The sequence below is a fragment of the Arachis ipaensis genome, chromosome B2 (genome assembly GCF_059453495.1).
Source record: "Arachis ipaensis isolate K30076 ecotype BB chromosome B2, ASM5945349v1, whole genome shotgun sequence".
Classification (NCBI taxonomy): Eukaryota; Viridiplantae; Streptophyta; class Magnoliopsida; order Fabales; family Fabaceae; genus Arachis; species Arachis ipaensis.
In genome coordinates, this window is record NC_142437.1 from 64,485,533 (window position 1) to 64,503,609 (window position 18,077).

The 18,077-nt window shown below is 40.6% G+C and overlaps 1 non-coding gene across 1 annotated transcript; it reads left to right on the forward strand.

Annotated features, from left to right (window-relative positions):
* Nucleotides 1-1,026: 1,026 nt before the first annotated feature.
* Nucleotides 1,027-1,133, forward strand: LOC148574164 (small nucleolar RNA R71). The gene has a single exon (XR_015906666.1). It is a non-coding gene; the product is annotated as a small nucleolar RNA R71 (small nucleolar RNA).
* The last annotated feature ends 16,944 nt before the right edge of the window (nt 1,134-18,077 follow it).

The window sequence follows — 18,077 nt, forward strand, 5'->3', positions numbered from 1 at the left end:
CCCACAGCACCCTTGAGCAGTTGAGGGAAGGGAGCATAGAGCTTCAGCAACTCTTGTTGTGAGATTTCTGGTTCTTGGTGATCTCTATCCTCTTCCTTTGTTGAGTTGTCTTCAGGTTGTTTACACAGTTTGCCTTGCTTGTCTTCAGTCTTTTGATCACTTGTAGTGACCATTTTGCAATCTTCCCATCTTACTTTCTTTGCTTCTCCCTTGGGGTTTTTCTCCGTGTCACTTGAGAAGCTATCAATAGGTTTGGGAGTCTTCTCAGCTAAATATCCCACCTGGAATTCCAGCTTCCTAATGGTCTCTCCCTGATTCTTGATATTGGCTCGTACCTCCTCTTTGAACACCTTATTTTCTTGAATCTCTTGGCATATTCCTTCAAGTAAGGCTTCAATCTTAGAGAGCTTGTCATCAATTGATGGGTGCTTCAGAGCAGATGTGCTATTTTGGTTTTGATAAGCATGTGGAGAAGTGTTGTTATGGGGGTATTGAGATGTTCTCTGTGTGAATTGCTGGTGAGCTGCATTGTTGTTGGAGTTGTAACGTCTCTGGTCTTGGTTTTGATCTTGCTCACTTCCCCACCCAAAGTTTGGGTAGTTTCTCCATCCAGGGTTGTAGGTCTTGGAGTATAGATCATAGTTTTTCCTTGGTGAATTCCCAATGTAGTTGGCTTGCTCCTGACTCCCCTCTGCTTCTTCATTCACTCCTTCTTGGATTGTTGATGAAGTATAGATTGCTGCTACTTGGTTCATCTCCATCTTCTTGGTGAGGTCAGCCAGCTGCTGGGTAATGAGCTTGTTTTGGGCCAACAGAGCATCTACATTGTTTAGCTCCATTACTCCTCTTGTGTTCCCTCTTTCGGAAGCATAGAAGTAGTCGTTCTCTGCTACTGTTTCAATAACATCTATGGCTTCCTCAATAGTCTTCTTCTTGTTCAAAGATCCTCCGGATGAATGGTCTACAGCCTTCTTTGACTCATAAGAGAGTCCTTCATAGAAAATGTGCAGCTGCACCCATTCGTTGAACATATCAGGTGGACACCTCCTTGTTAAGTCCTTGAACCTCTCCCATGCTTCATATAGAGTCTCACCATCTTGTTGCCTGAAAGTTTGGACCTCAGCTCTCAGCATATTGATTCGTTGAGGAGGGTAAAATCTTGCTAAGAATTTGTTCACCACGTCTTCCCAAGTTGTCAAGCTTTCCCTTGGGAAAGATTCCAGCCATTTGGCTGCCTTGTCCCTGAGTGAGAATGGAAATAAGAGCAGTCTATAGGTGTCAGGATGAACACCATTAGACTTCACTGTGTCACATATTCTCAGGAAGGTGGTTAAATGTTGATTGGGGTCTTCTTAAACACTTCCTCCAAATGAACAGTTGTTCTGAACAAGGGTGATAAGCTGTGGTTTAAGTTCAAAGTTGTTGGCATGGATTGTTGGCTTTTGGATGCTACTTCCACAATTTCCTGGGTTTGGATTGATGTAAGAGCCCAAAACTCTTCTATCCTCCGCAGCATGATTTGCTCTACCTCCTCCCCCATGGTTGTGATCTTCTTCTTCATGATGGTTTTCCATGTTGTCTTCCATGTTTGTTTCAAAGAATTCCTCTTCTTCCTCAGCACCAACCACTTTCTTTCCTATTGCCTCCCTCCTTAATCTAAGGAAGGTCCTCTCAGGTTCAGAATCGAAGGAAGTTGAAGCCCCGCTTCTTCTCCCTGTCATACAACCATCAAGTGCAAGCAAGAAAAGATAGGTGCAGAAAGTATTTGTGTCAGAATTACTGTTAGTTGTGGGTGATGCAATATATCAAACAGTTAGTGGGTTAGCAAACAGAATTGAAAATAACAAAGAAGAACAAAAGAGTAGACGGGGAAGGGAAGAAGTTTAACTAAAACAAAAAAGTAAATCACTCAAACAGAAAATGAAATTCACAAAATAAAAATGCTCAATCTAGTGATCTTCCAATTTAATCATTGTTGATGCACAATCAATCCCCGGCAACGGCGCCATAAACTTGATGCACAGAAAACTTGTCTCACAACAAATCTCCCTTCGGCAAGTGTACCGAATTTGTCGTCAAGTAAAAACTCACAATAGAGCGAGGTCGAATCCCACAGGGATTGATTGATCAAGCAACTTTAATTAGAAGAATGTTCTAGTTGAGCGAATCCAGAATTTGGGTTGAGAGTTGCAGAAAATAAAATGGCGGGAATGTAAATAACAGAAAAGTAAATGCTAGAATTAAAGGACTGGAAGTAAATGACTGAAAATAAATTGCAGAATTGTAAATGGGAATGGGGGATTTGCTCATAAAAGTAAATAGCAGAAATTAAAGAGAATGGGTAAGATCAGAGATGGGGAGTTCATTGGGCTTAGGAGATGTTGCGATTCTCCGGATCAAGTTCATTTTCATCTCTTCCTCAATCAATGCACTCATTGATCTCCTTGGCAATCTTAAGTGATTGAATTACAATTTCTTGCAATTCAATCTCTCAAATCTTGATCAATAGCCAATTCCTTGGTCAATTGCTCATGAGAAGAGATGAAGTATGGTCACTGATTATACCACATGCATTTTCCAAATCAAGTATTGAGAGGGTTATAGTCACATACCCATCCAAACCCAATTTGGTCCAGCATGAGAAAGCATTTCTAGCTTGATCTCTTCATTCCTCTTTCAAGGTTCAAAAGAGATCCAAGTTTGAATAGCTTCTCTTCCAAGATAACTACTCAATTGGATGAAGATCGAAAGCTTTCAAGTAAAATCAAGAGAAAAGATAGAAGAAGAATAATGAAAATTAGTATTGATCCATCAAATTACAACAGAGCTCCCTAATCCAATGAAAGGGGTTTAGTTGTTCATAGCTCTAGAAGATGAAAACAAAGATGGAGAATACATCATAAAACTAAAAAATGCAGAGAAAGTAAAATACAGAGAGTAGTTCTCCTCTCCCAGCCTCCAGAACTCCTTTTTACAATTCAAAGCTACTCCTATATATACTACCCTTCTCAGCTTCTAGTTTGCTCTTCAAGTCTTGGGCCTTTGGATCTTGAGTTTGAAGCAGTTCTTTTCTTCATTTGGGCTTGGCTTTACTTGCAGAGAGAAAGTGTTAAGTGGGCAGAGACTTTAGCTCAGGGCGTAAGGGGTGTTAATCATTTAGTGAAAGTACAAGTTCGAGAACGTTAGTGACACTTAACATTTTTACTAACGTTCCAATGTACCCCTTTGCCTCACGTTAGAGCTCACGTTAACTAGGTTAACGTGGCTTCTAACGTGGCCTTGCCAACCTTCGAGAACGTTAGTGACACTCAACATTGTCACTAACGTTCTAGTGTGCCCCTTTTTGCTTCATGTTAAAGCCCACGTTAACTAGGTTAACGTGGCTTCTAACGTGGCCTTGCCAACCTTCGAGAACATTAGTGACATTCAACATTGTCACTAACATTCCAATGTGCCCCTAGATCTCACGTTAAAGTCCACGTTAACTAGGTTAACGTGGCTTCTAACGTGGCCATTCTTAGCCATCCCAACGTTAGTGACAATGTTGAGTGTCACTAACGTTAGCTCATCATTCATTCCTCATCGTTAGCTTCCACGTTAACTAAGTTAACGTGGAAGTTAACGTGGCTCCTTGGGGGGTTGTGTGGTTGCTTCTAACGTTAGTGACAATATTGAGTGTCACTAACGTTGTCGACAACTCTCACTTCTTACGTTAGCTCCCACGTTAACCAAGTTAACGTGGGAGTTAACGTGGTGTGTTGCATCCTTAAGCCAACGTTAGTGACAATGTTGAATGTCACTAATGTTGGCTTCTCTTCCCCCTTTAACGTTAGAGGCCACGTTAACTAGGTTAACGTGGGCTCTAACGTGGCCACTCATGAGTGTTTGCCAACGTTAGTGACAATGTTAAGTGTCACTAACGTTGGCTCAACTTCCCTTTTTCACGTCAGAGTTCACGTTAACTTAGTTAACGTGACTCTTAACGTGGGCAATGATGGCTTTGAGAGTGTCATTGGCAATCACTTTTCTCATTAACCTTGCAAGTTTCCTCCCTTTCCTTGCTTCCTTTGGTCCTGAAATCAAGCAATAGAGTGCATCAAAGTTCTAGTCCAAATCATGGGCAATGCAACATACAATTTGTCACTAAACTTATGCAAAATCCTCATGAAATAATGTAAAATGCACAATGTATGCCTGAATCAAGGTGTAAGTGAATATCTACCCAAAACTAGCTTATTTCCTAAGGAAATGCATGAAACTAACCTAAAAACAGTAAAGAAAAGGTCAGTGAAACTGGCCAAGATGCCCTGGCATCAGTCACGCGGTCACGTCATTTGGAGCTTTTCCTTGCCACACGATCGCGTCAGTCATGCGACCGCGTCATGTGCGTTCTGCTTAAGGCACGCGGTCGCGTCAGTCATACGGCCGCGTCGCTGCTGATTCGTGTTTGGCACGCAATCACGTCGTCCATGCGATCGCGTGAATACCAGTTTCCTTCAAAGCTCCGTTTTGCCTTCTCCTTCCATTTTTGTATGTTTATTTTTCCATCCTTTAAGTCATTCTGCCTTAGAAAACCTGAAACTACTCAACACACTAATCACGGCATCGAATGGAAATAAAGGTAATTAAAATAATTAATTTTTAAAGCTTAGGAAACATGTTTTTCACAATATGACGTAATAAGGAAGGAAAAGTAAAACCATGCAATTAATGTGAATAAGTAGGTGAGGGATTATATAAATCACTCAAATTAAGCACAAAAGAACTCATGAAATATTGGTTTATCAATCCTCCTCCTCCTCATCGTCCGCAGCTACAACTATATCCTCAGATCCACCAGAAACACTACTGTCACTATGTACAAAACCATTCGCGAGCACAGGTCCGTTCGCGTATATAGGAGCTGTTCCACCGTCCGATAGTGCCGGCTCATCAGGCTGTGGAAAGTCGGGGATCAGCTCAGGGGGAAAATTCCACTCTGGTGGTATCATAGGTACGTAGTCACCAGCTAACTCAGGCTCATCAGGAATGATAGGCTCAGGTACCGCCTCATTCAAAGGTTGAGCTGGTATAGGGTGTCCGGGATTATCAGGAAAAGGATGTCCAGGTGCGTCAGGATGTAACCAGGATAAGGGAAAGTCGTAAGGAGCATCGGGGTCAAAATGCGGGCTAGACAGAGGATGTTGAAAAGCTTGATTAGGTAACGCATATCGTCTAATACGAGGCTCTAAACCCAAAATGAAGTAACTGTGATGTACCGGATCCTCGTAGACGTAAGGGTCCTCGAACTCATAGAAGATCACGCCCGTCTCCATCTGAGGGTGAGGAAGGGAGAGAAGGGGTAAGAACTGGGGAGTTCTTAGTAGGGTCAGGGTTATTAGTTACATTCATTTATTCGATTCTGATTAGCAGATGGATATTAGAATACAGTAAAGTAGTAAACAGTAGTTAAAAATAGATAGGAAAGACAGAAAACAGAACACAAACAGAAGAACACAAGGAAATAGAGCACAGACATAGCACTCAAGCAGACAAACATAAAGAAATAGTTCACACACAAGAAGGAAAGCAACAAAGAATGATGCACAGACAAGAATGATGCATGTCTAGCCCTAGTACAGGCCATGAGCTCATGTGTCGGTTAGCACCTGCATTCCCGACATTTATCCGGTCACGAGTTCACGATTTCCCGGATACGATTTTCCGTTCAAATAAATGCGCATATAATTATTAGCAGCTCTATTGAGACAGCCTCTGCTTTCTACTCGCAGGAAATATACTCTTGGGAACGGAAAATTGCTGTAGGTATCCTAGTTTCCCTACAGAAACTCTTGGGTTGCATTAAGCAACGAATAAGCAAACAATATCTCTTGGGTTGCCTCAAGCAACAATTAACCTTTCAACAAGCCTTCTGCTCTTAGTCTCTTTACCCTGCTCTGATTTCTCTGTTTAACCTGTGTATTTAAAGCTTATGTAAATTTCGGTATGAATAGTTAGCCTGTCCCAAGTATAGGTTCATTAAGTCTATACTGAAATAGTTTAACTTTTCATATAATACCTAACCCTAGTCGCAACTCAAGTACTAACTAAGTTGCCCTAGTTCGTTCACTAGTCTCTGTCTGTTTTTCTCTCATTAAAACTTTACAGACTTTTTCTTCGATTTTTATCTTTTCTTCAACTTTTTATCTTTTATTTATATTTGTCTCACTAATATGTTTTTACCACTCCCTAAGTGTTTTATGAAGGTAATTATGAGATTCTGCGCTTAAAGTTGTCTTTCTAAAACTTTTACAGAAAACTGCCTTTTCCGTATTATTTTATTATTTTTATTAAAATATTATTTTTAATTAAATATTATTATTTAATATTTTATTATTATTTATTATTTTATCATTAAATTTTCGAAAATTAACTTACTTTTACTTTTAACCTTTAAAATTCACTTTTTACCACCCGTAACTTTTAATATTTCTACTTTTACCACCCTAACTTTTAGAAATTACCAAATAACCCCTTAAACACCAAAAATTTTACTTCCTTGCCCTTTTTAAGATCTAAGGCCTATTATTCATTGTTCTTCATCACACTCAAAGTATTCTTCATGTTCTTCATAAATTCTTCAGATTCTTTCTCTGTTTTTACCCGTTTTTCAGTCTTTTTAGCAACCGATTTTTACTATAATTCATAATAAATTAGCAGCCACTAAAACCCCATATTTTCTACATGATTTCAACACAAATTGAACCTCAATTTTAGCTTAGGGTTTTGTTTTTTCATCTGCCCCAAGAACATGAACTTTAAAGCTTGAATTTCATCAAATTTCATCAAAATTTCACCAAATTTTCACCAAGAATCAATCATATATGCAACCACTTTTTAGCACAGCCAAATCATACAATATTCACACAACTCAAACACAAATAATCAAGATTAATTTCGTGATACCCTACCTGGTTTTGCTGCTCCTAATTCAGTTAGACTTTCAGGTGGTCCTTAAGCACTTTTTCCTCCTAAATCACATCAAGAACAACTTTAAATCCAAAAAATCTCAACTAACCAAATCTTACTCAGCATGTTAGGAAGTGATTTCTAACCTTAGACTTGCTGTAAAGTCACGTTTCTTGGCCCTCAAGTCAAGTTAAGCATGATTCCTAAGGTAGAACATCAAGAAAACACATGTTTAAGCATGTTTCCTTGAAACCGAATCAAAAGAGAGATGGTGCAGCCAACTCCCCTTGATTCCAGCCTTGATAAGTCACATGATCATGTAGAGAAAGAATAGAGGATCATTTTGGTTGGATTGGAGTTTTGATTTGAGTTTTAGTTCAGCAGAAATCAAGCTTTGAAGATTTGGAACTAAGAACTTTTCTCTCTTTTTCTCTCTTCCTATTTTCGGCCACAAAGTGAAAATGAGCCAGCCTTGGGGGTTTTGGGGGTATAGGGTGAGTTGTGATTGGTTGGCTTGGAGATGGATTAAAATAATATTAAAATATCTCAGATGTATAACTACTAAAACTAGATGTATCGGAACACTTGTGAAAACATCTCTAAAAATTATTTTCTGAGCTACTAGCATAAATGACACTAGTAACATATTTATTATGAGAATAAGACATGTATAATGAGGCCTTAGCATTGCTAAAGTCATCAGAGAGTGCTGGTGCTAAGCTGCACCAGTAAACTGTGAACCCGGTTAAACCGGTTTTCTATTTTTAACTAAAACTGACCAGGTAACCTTATAATATTATTCAAGAAGCTTCTAATACTAATATAATGATAATATCATCCTATTATCTCTCTTCTCTCATAAATTGAGTCAGGTTTGTCAAACTGAGACTATTTACGAAAAACTGAATCAAAACTCCTAACCGATACGGTTCAAAAACTAGGTTCTTCGCGACCGCGTTATCGAGCTTGTCTCGGAAAAGGTTCTAACTTAAAGATGACATAATGACAATGAGGATTGAGATACTTGATGATATATCAAAGGTTTTCCCCTTACTGATCTTCTGGAGAAATCCGTACTTTCAGAAAAGATTTCGCGTTCTCGAAAACCGGGGTTGTTACATTCTACCCTCCTAAAAGAAAATTTTGCTCTCAAAATTTCAGTTACCTGAGAATAGATGTGGGTAATCAGTTTTCATCTTATCTTCCAGTTCCCAAGTGTGCTCTTCTTCTCCTCTTTGTCCCCAAGCTACTTTGACCAAGTGAACAGTTTTGCCTCTTAGCTGCTTATCACTTCTTTTTACGATCCGAACTGGTGATGCTTGATATATCAAATCGTTTCGTAACTGTACTGTCTCTGGTTGTAAAATGTGACTCTCATCGGGAATATATTTCTTAAGTTGCGAGACACGAAAAACATCATGAAGATTTGACAGATATGGAGGAAGGGCTACTTGGTAAGCTACTAGACCGACTCTTTTAAGTATTTGAAAAGGTCCTATGTATCGAGGGTTAAGCTTTTTAGTTTTAAGGGCTCTACCTATTCTAGTAGTCGGGGTTACTTTAAGAAAGACATGGTCTCCCTCACTAAACTCTAAGGGTCTACGTCTATTATCGGCATAGCTCTTTTGATGGCTCTGTGCTGTCTGGATCTTCTGGCGGATCCCCTTTATCTTCTCAGTAGTTTCTTGCACTAAGTCTGGACCTAAGACACTAGCTTCTCCGTCGTCATTCCAACACAATGGTGTCTAACATCTTCTTCCGTAGAGAGCTTCATATGGTGCCATCCCAATACTTTGTTGGTAACTGTTGTTGTAGACGAACTCGACCAATGGCAAATACCTATCCCAACTGCCTTGGTTATCCATCACACAAGATCTTAGCATGTCTTCCAATGTCTAGATTGTCCGCTCTGATTGTCCGTCTGTCTGAGGATGGTATGCTGTACTCATATGCAATTCTGTTCCCAACGCTTTCTGGAAAGCTCCCCAGAATCTGGAAGTAAACCTCAGATCTCGGTCTGAAACAATTGACGAAGGTATTCCGTGCAATCGTACAATTTCTTGAATATATATTCGTGCCAGCCTTTCTAAGGTATAATCAACTCGAATCGGAAGGAAGTGCGCTGACTTTGTCAACCTGTCCACAATTACCCAAATGGCATTGTGTCCAGTTGAGGTCCTTGGCAATCCCGTGACAAAATCCATAGTGATCTGCTCCCATTTCCATTGTGGTATTTCTAAGGGTTGTAGGGTTCCTAACGGTTTCTGGTGTTCCACCTTCACCTTCTGGCAGGTTAAACATTTTGAGACATAATCAGCTACCTCTTTCTTCAAGCCCGGCCACCAGAACATTCGTTTCAAATCCTGATACATCTTTGTTACTCCAGGATGCATAGAAAATCTACTTTCATGAGCTTCTGCAAGAATCGTTTGCCGCAAATCTCCAGAGCTTGGCAAACAAATTCTGTTCTTGTATCTCGAGAGACTGCTACGATCTAGTCTTACAGCTTCTGGTTTCTCTACTTTCATCTGTCTCAGCATCGTCATCATTTCTGAGTCCTGTGCTTGTGCTTGCTGAATCCTAATCTTAAAATCAGGTGTTATATGCAATTGGGCCAAACGGACTCCACTTGACGTCTCAGTCATAGCCAACTTAAGGTCCTCAAATTCCGCGAGTAGCTTTTCTTCCTTTATCATCATCCAAGAGATACTCAAATTCTTCCTGCTCAATGCGTCTACCACCACGTTCGCTTTTCCTGGTGATAACTTAACTTAAAATTATAGTCCTTTAGGAACTCCATCCATCTTCACTGTCGCATATTAAGATCCTTCTGGTCAAAGATATACTTTAAACTTTTGTGGTCAGAGAAAACTTCTAGTTGAGCGCCATACAAATAGTGTCTCCAGATCTTCAGAGCAAACACTACTGCAGCCAACTCCAAGTCATGTGTCGGATAATTTCGTTCATGAGGTCTCAGCTGCCGGGAAGCATAAGCCACCACATTTTTGTCTTGCATCAGCACACATCCAAGTCCTTTATGAGAGGCGTCACAGTATACTTCAAAAGGTTTCTGCGGGTCGGGTAGTACTAATACAGGTGCAGTTGTTAACTTTTTCTTAAGCATCTTGAAACTTCTATCACACTCAGCCGTCCAAATGAACGGAACTTCCTTTCGTGTAAGGTAAGTCAGAGGTAAGGCTATCTGTGAAAACCCTTTATTAAACCTCCGGTAATATCCAGCAAGTCCGAGAAAACTCCGAACTTCTGTAACGGTCGTAGGTGGTTCCCATTGCACTACTGCTTCAATTTTTGAAGGATCCACTGCAATTCCTCCCTGTGATATAACATGTCCCAAAAATGCCACCTTCTCTGTCCAGAACTCGCACTTTGATAGTTTAGCATATAACTTCTGAGTCCTTAGTATCTGCAATACAGTCCTTAGATGCTCTTCATGCTCTCTTTCTGTCTTCGAATATATGAGAATATCGTCTATGAAAACTACTACGAACTGATCAAGGTACGGACGGAAAATATGATTCATGTAATCCATGAAAATCGCAGGAGTATTAGTTAGTCCAAACGACATAACCGTATACTCATAGTGACCATATCGAGTTCTAAATGCAATCTTCGGTATATCCGACTCTTTCACTTGAATCTGGTGATAGCCCGATCGCAAATCAATCTTCGAGAACACAGTTGCACCTTTTAACTGATCCATCAAATCATCTATCCGTGGAAGTGGATACTTGTTCTTGATAGTGACTTTATTTAGCTGTCGGTAATCTACGCAAAGTCTCATTCCACCATCCTTCTTCTTTACTAGTAACACCGGAGCTTCCCAAGGTGATGCACTGGGACAAATAAATTTCTTTCCAAGTAGCTCATCCAATTGCTTGTTCAACTCTGCAAGTTCCAGTGGTGACATCCGGTACGGTGCTATGGAAATCGGTCCGGTTCCAGGTACAAGTTCAATGCTGAATTCTATCTCTCGCTGAGGAGGAAATTCAGGTATGTCGTCCGGGAAAACATTAGGAAATTCTTTCACCACTTGGATTCGTTCTAAGCTTAGTTCACTATCATTTGAGCTAGCCGCTAACAGAACGTATCCCTCACAATCACTCCCATCTAATGTAACTCTTACAGAATTCAGATATAAAATATGAGATAGAAATGGTTTAATATCTAAACTATCAGACGGAATAATAGCAGTTCTTTCATAGCAATCAAGGAAAACATGATACTTAGATAACCAATCTAACCCTAGAATAACTTGTAAACCACATAGAGGCAAACAGATTAGATAATGTATAAAAGTTCTGTTCCTAATAGTGAATGGTACTTGCAGGCACACTAAACTAGTCAAAGCATTTTGGGATGCAGGTGTATGGACAATTAGATCAAAGTTCAACTCAGAGAAATCTAGTCCCAACTCACGAGCAACAGTTAAAGAAATAAAGGAATGCGATGCACCCGAATCATACAGTACAGTTAAAAATCGATTCTTGACGTAACACTGACCTTGGATCAGGGCGTCTGATTGCATAGCATCATTAGCGGTCATGGCAAACACTCGACCTTATTGCTGGGTTCATACTGGATTTCGAGCAAATTTTCTTGGGTAGACCCTAGCTTTGTGTCCAGATTCCTCACAAGTAAAATAAGCGTTCGTTCCTTACAGCATCCAAATCTGACATAACCATAACCATGGAGATCATAACAGCTATGAGGATAGCTATGCCTCGCATAGATTCGCCGTTCGAAACTCGATTAAACTTTGCCTATTCGCAGTCATTATTGTCCTATCCACACCAAACAATCAACATTAAGGTGATCAGTCTTAATATTTCAAGTTAGGCATGAACATTTTCAAAATGAGCGCTCATAGACATTCATGCCAAATGTATCTTAAAAATACCCTAACAGCATGAGACACACAAGCAGAGTATGCAATGAAGCATAGTCAGTCCACTCCCCAGGCTCTATTGGGAACGAACTGCTCTGATACCAACTTGTAACGACCCAACTCCCAGTATGCCATGGTCATACAAGAAGCTAAGTGTTACTAACTTATCCTTCCTAATTATTAACTATTCTTTAATATATGAGCATGTTCCTTGTTAGAGCGATGCCAATTTTATGGGTAACACTTTTTTTTTATTATATCGTTGTGGATAACAAGGTAAGATAAACAGGCATACATTGAGAGAAATAGAAAGGAAGCATAAATAAACAAAGAAACACAGCTGATAATATACGTCAGGTACACTATAACAAAACATGTAGCGTTTACACAAGATCAAGTCAGTTTACATCCTCGTCATCCTACGCAGCTAATATATACACGACACTCCCAGGGCCTGGCCCATACAAAAAGTCGCTAAACTGGCACCCAGGCTAGCCTAACCACTATATAGCTCTTAGCTCTCGGGTGTACTAACACAAGTGAGAGACTAACTATCAGATAATGTCAGACTAGAGTGTCATCAAAAGAATGCCCCTTCCGCACTCAAACTATATCTACACGTGGCCGTTCGGAGAATCACCGTGAGGCTCGTCCATCTCCTCATCCTGCTCTATCTCTATCTCAGGATCCTCCTCCTCCTCATCGTCCACAGCTACAACTATATCCTCAGATCCACCAAAAATACTGCTGTCACTATGTACAAAAACATTCGCGAGCACAGGGCCGTTCGCGTATATAGGAGCTGTCCCACCGTCCGGTAGTGCCGGCTCATCAGGCTGTGGAAAGTCGGGGATCAGCTCAGGGGGAAAATCCCACTCTGGTGGTATCATAGGTACGTAGTCACCAGCTAACTTAGGCTCATCAGGAATGATAGGCTCAGGTACCACCTCATTCAAAGGTTGAGCTGGTATAGGGTGTCCGGGATTATCAGGAAAAGGATGTCCAGGTGCGTCAGGATGTAACTAGGATAAGGGAAAGTCGTAAGGAGCATCGGTGATGCCAGGGCATTTTGGCCAGTTTTACTGACCTTTTCTTTACTGTTTTAAGGTAGTTTCATGCATTTTCTTAGGAAATAAGCAAGTTTTGGGTAGAATTTCACTTACATCTTGATTCAAGCAAACATTGTGCACTTTACATGATTTCATGAGAATTATGCAAGAATTGTATAACAAACTGGATGATGCATGTCTCATGATTTGAATTAGAACTTTGATGTACTCTATTGCTTGATTTCAGAACAAAGGAAGCAAGGAAGAACCACGTTAGCAGCCACGTTAGTCTAACTAACGTAACCACTAACGTGGGATGGGAGCTAGCTTGCAACATTAATGAGAAAAGTAATCGCCAATAACGTCCTCGAAGGCATCATAGCCCACGTTAAGAGTCACGTTAACTAAGTTAACGTGAACTCTAGCGTGGAAGAAGGAAATGAAACCAACGTTAGTGACACTCACCTTTGTCACTAACGTTGGACCAAGCTCATATTGGTCACGTTAAGAGCCATGTTAACTCAGTTAACGTGGACTCTAACATGGGGAAGCAAAAGAATGGCCAACGATAGTGACACTCACCTTTGTCACTAACGTTGGACTAAGCCACTTTGAGCCACGTTAGTTGCCACGTTAACTTAGTTAACGTGGAAGCTAACGTGGAGGGAGCAAAAATCGCCAACGTTAGTGACACTCACCTTTGTCACTAACGTTAGAATGAGCCACTATGAGCAACGTTAACTCCCACGTTAACTTAGTTAACGTGGAAGCTAACGTAGATGAAAGAATGATGAGCCAACGTTAGTGACACTCACCTTTGTCACTAACGTTGGAGATGGCTATCACCACCACGTTAGAAGCCATGTTAACCTAGTTAACGTGAACTCTAACGTGGTAAGTAGGGGCATTTTGAAACGTTAGTGAAAAAGGTAAGTGTCACTAACGTTTTCGAAGATTTGGCAAGCCTACGTTAAAGGTCACGTTTGCCACACTAACGTGAACTCTAACGTAGGGAATGGAGGATTCTCAACATTATTGGAAAAGGTAAGTCCCAATAACGTGTGCGAAGGATCAAGACGCAACGTTAGTGGTCACGTTGGTGCCACTAACGTTGAAGTTAACGTGGGTCACCCTTGGGTTAGGAACGTTAGTGAAAAAGGTGACTGCCACTAACGTTCTCGAACCCACACTTTCACTTAACGTTAACGCCACTAACGTCCTAAGCTAGAAACCCCGCCTACTTCACACTTTCTCTCTGCAAGTAAAGCTGAGCCCACTGAAGAAGATAACTGCTTCAACTCAAGATCCAAAGGCCCATATCCAAGACTTGAAGAGCCAACTAGATTATCAGAAGAATAGTATAAATAGGGAGAACTTTGAACTAGAGAGGAGCTTTTGGGGGTTGGAAATTTGAGAACTACTCTCTGTATTTTACTTTCTCTGCAACTTTTAGTTTAATTCTCAGAATGTACTCTCCATCTATGCTTTTCATTCCCAGAGCTATGAACAACTAAACCCCTTTCATTGGGTTAGGGAGCTCTGTTGTAATTTGATGGATCAATATTAGTTTTCATTATTCTTCTTCTATCTTTTCTCTTGATTTTACTAGGAAGCTTTCAATCTTCATTCAATTGGGTAGTTATCTTAGAAAAGAAGCTATTCATACTTGGATCTCTTCGGAACTTTGGAAGAGGAATGAAGAGATCATGCTAGAAATGCTTTCTCATGTTGGACCAAATTGGGGTTTGGATGGATATAGTGACATATAATCCTACCAACACTTTGATTTGGAAATACATGTGGTATAATCAGTGACCATACTTTATCTCTTCTCATGAGCAGTTGACCAAGGAATTGGCTATTGATCAAGATTTGAGAGATTGAATTACCAAGAAATTGGAATTCGATCACTTAAGATTGCCAAGGAGATCAATGAATGCATTGATTGAGGAAGAGATGAAAATGAACTTGATCCGGAGAATGCAACATCTCCTAAGCCTAATGAATTCCCCATTTCTGATCTTACCCATTCTCTATAAATTCTGTAATCTACTTTTATGAGCATCTTCCCCATTCCCATTTAAGATTCTGCAATTTACTTTCCGCTATTTACATTCAGCTCTTTATTTCCAACATTTACGTTTTCTGCTATTTACTTTCCCGCCATTTAATTTTCTGCAAATCTCAAATCTAATTCTGCTTAGTTCAACTAGAACATTCCTCTAATTAAAGTTGCTTGACCAATCAATCCCTGTGGGATTCGACCTCACTCTATTGTGAGTTTTTACTTGACGACAATTCGGTATACTTGCCGAAGGAAAATTGTTGAGAGACAAGTTTCCATGCATCAAGTTTACGGCGCCGTTGTCGGGGATTGATTTTGTATCAACAATGATTAAATTGGAGAATAACTAGATTGAGCATTTTTCTTTTGTTTGATTTAAAATTCTGTTTGAGTAATTTACTTTCAGTTTTAGTTATTTTCTCCCCTTCCCCTACCAATTTTCTTAGTTGTTTACAATTCAGTCTACTAACCCACTAACTGTTTGATATATTGCATCACTCACACTAATAGAAATTCTAACAGAAATACTTTCTGCATCTATTTCCTTGCTTGTGCCTTGTTGGTTGTATGACATGGAGAAGAAGTGGGGCTTCAACTTCCTTTAATTCTGAACCTGAGAGGACCTTCTTGAGATTAAGGAGGGAAGCAAGAGGAAAATGAGTAGTTGGTGCGGAGGCAGAAGAGGAATATTTTGAACCAAACATGGATGAAAATATGGAGAACCATCATAAAGAAGAGGCTCACAACCATGGCAGAGAAGGTCTAGCAAATCATGCTGGGCAAGAGAGAAGAGTTTTAGGCTCTTATATCAACCCAAAGCCAGGAAACTGTGGGAGTAGCATTCAAAAGCCAACCATACATGCCAACAACTTTGAACTAAAGCCATAGCTCATCACCCTTGTTCAGAACAACTGTTCGGAGGAGGATGTGTCCAAGAAGACCCCAACCAACATTTAACCACCTTCCTGAGGATATGTGATACTGTGAAGTCTAACGGTGTTCATCCTGACACCTATAGACTACTTCTGTTCCCTTTCTCACTCAAGGACAAGGCATCTAAATGGCTGGAATCCTTCCCAAAGGAGAGTTTAGAAACCTGGGAAGATGTGGTGAACAAATTCTTGGCAAGATTCTATCCTCCTCAACGGATCAACATGTTGAGAGCTGAGGTACAAACCTTCAGGCAGCAAGATGGTGAGACTCTATATGAAGCATGAGAGAGGTTTAAGGACCTGACAAGAAGGTGCCCACCAGATATGTTCAATGAATGGGTGCAGCTGCACATTTTCTATGAAGGTCTTTCTTATGAATCGAAGAAGGCAGTAGACCACTCATCCAGGGGATCTCTGAACAAGAAGAAGACCATTGAAGAAGCCATAGATGTCATTGAGACTGTAGCTGAAAATGACTACTTCTATGCTTCAGAAAGAGGCAACACTAGAGGAGTGATGGAGCTAAACAATGTGGATGCACTGCTGGCCCAAAACAAACTTATCACCAAGCAGCTGGCTGATCTTACCAAGAAGATGGAGAGGAACCAAGTAGCAGCAATCACCACCTCATCAGCAACCCAAGAGGGAGTGAATGCAGAGGCAGAGGATGAGCAAGAACAAGCCAACTACATTGGAAACTCACCTAGGAAAGCACATGATCCATACTCCAAGACCTACAATCCTGGTTGGAGGAACCACCCAAACTTTGGGTGGGAAAATCAACAAGACCAAGACCAAGATCAGAGACACCACAACCCCAACAACAATGCAGCCCACCAATATTCCACGCAAAGATCATATCAACACCCACCTAACAACACACCTCAACATCCATACCAAAGCCAAAATGGCCCTTCTCATCCCTCCAACCTCAACTCACCATCATCTGAAGATAGACTCTCAAGGATTGAGACTATACTTGAAGGCATATGCAAAGAGATTCAAGATAACAAGGTGTTCAAAGAGGAGGTGTGAGCCAGTATCAAGAACCAGGAAGACACCATCAAGAGGCTGGAATTTCAAGTGGGATACTTATCTGAGAAGATTCCCAAACCTACTGATAGCTTCCCAAGTGACACAGAGAAAAATTCGAGAGGTGAAGCAAAGAAAGTTAGATGGGAAGATTGCAAGATGGTTACTATAAGTGATAAGGAGACTGAGGAAGAGCTGAACAACCCATTAGAACAACCTGAAGATACTTCAGTAAGAAAGCAGGGGGAGAATCATCAAGAAACCCCAATTACACAGAAGGAGCTGACACAGAAGGAGCTGCTGAGACTCTATGCACCCTTTCTCCAATTACTAAATGGCTGTGTAGAGAAGAGAATATACTCAAGGTTTCTTGACATGTTTGCATCCCTCCATGTAAACATACCATTCATCAAGGCCCTTCAGCGAATGCCCTCATACATTAAGTATATAAAGGAGCTGCTGACCAGGAAAAGCTCACTCAAGAGAGGATAAACAATAGTAATGAATAAAGAGTGCAGTGCCCTTATTCAACCCGAGTTGCCTACAAAAAGGAAGGACCCAGGGAGTTTTCACATCCCCTGTGCCATAGGAGAAACCATGTTTGATAAAGGACTTTGCGATTTGGGAGCAAGCATCAACTTGATGCCTTTATCCCTTATGAAGAGGCTGCAGATCAATGAGATAATGCCCACAGATGTAGTCATCAAGCTGGCTGACAAGACTCAAAAATAAGCAGTAGGAGTGGTTGAGAATGTGCTGGTGAAGGTTGGAAACTACTTCCTTCCCACAGATTTTGTCATATTGGAAATAGAGGAAAGTCATCTCCATCCAATCATACTGGGGAGACCATTCCTAGCCAAAGCCAGAGTACTTATAGATGTGGAGCGAGGAGAGCTAATTTTGAGGATCCATGATGAACAACTCACATTTAATGTTTTCAAACCCTCACAAGAAATAGATCAAGAGAACCAAGAACCAAGGAAAGATCACAGTGAGATACTGATAGAAGAAACAAGCACTGAAGCACAACCAGCACATCTGGGAGTCCCCTTGGTTGAAAAACAAGATAATCAATAGCTGTCACAGCTAGAGGAAACTCAAGTGGAGCCAAAACCACTAGAATCACATGAGACCGGCAATAAAAT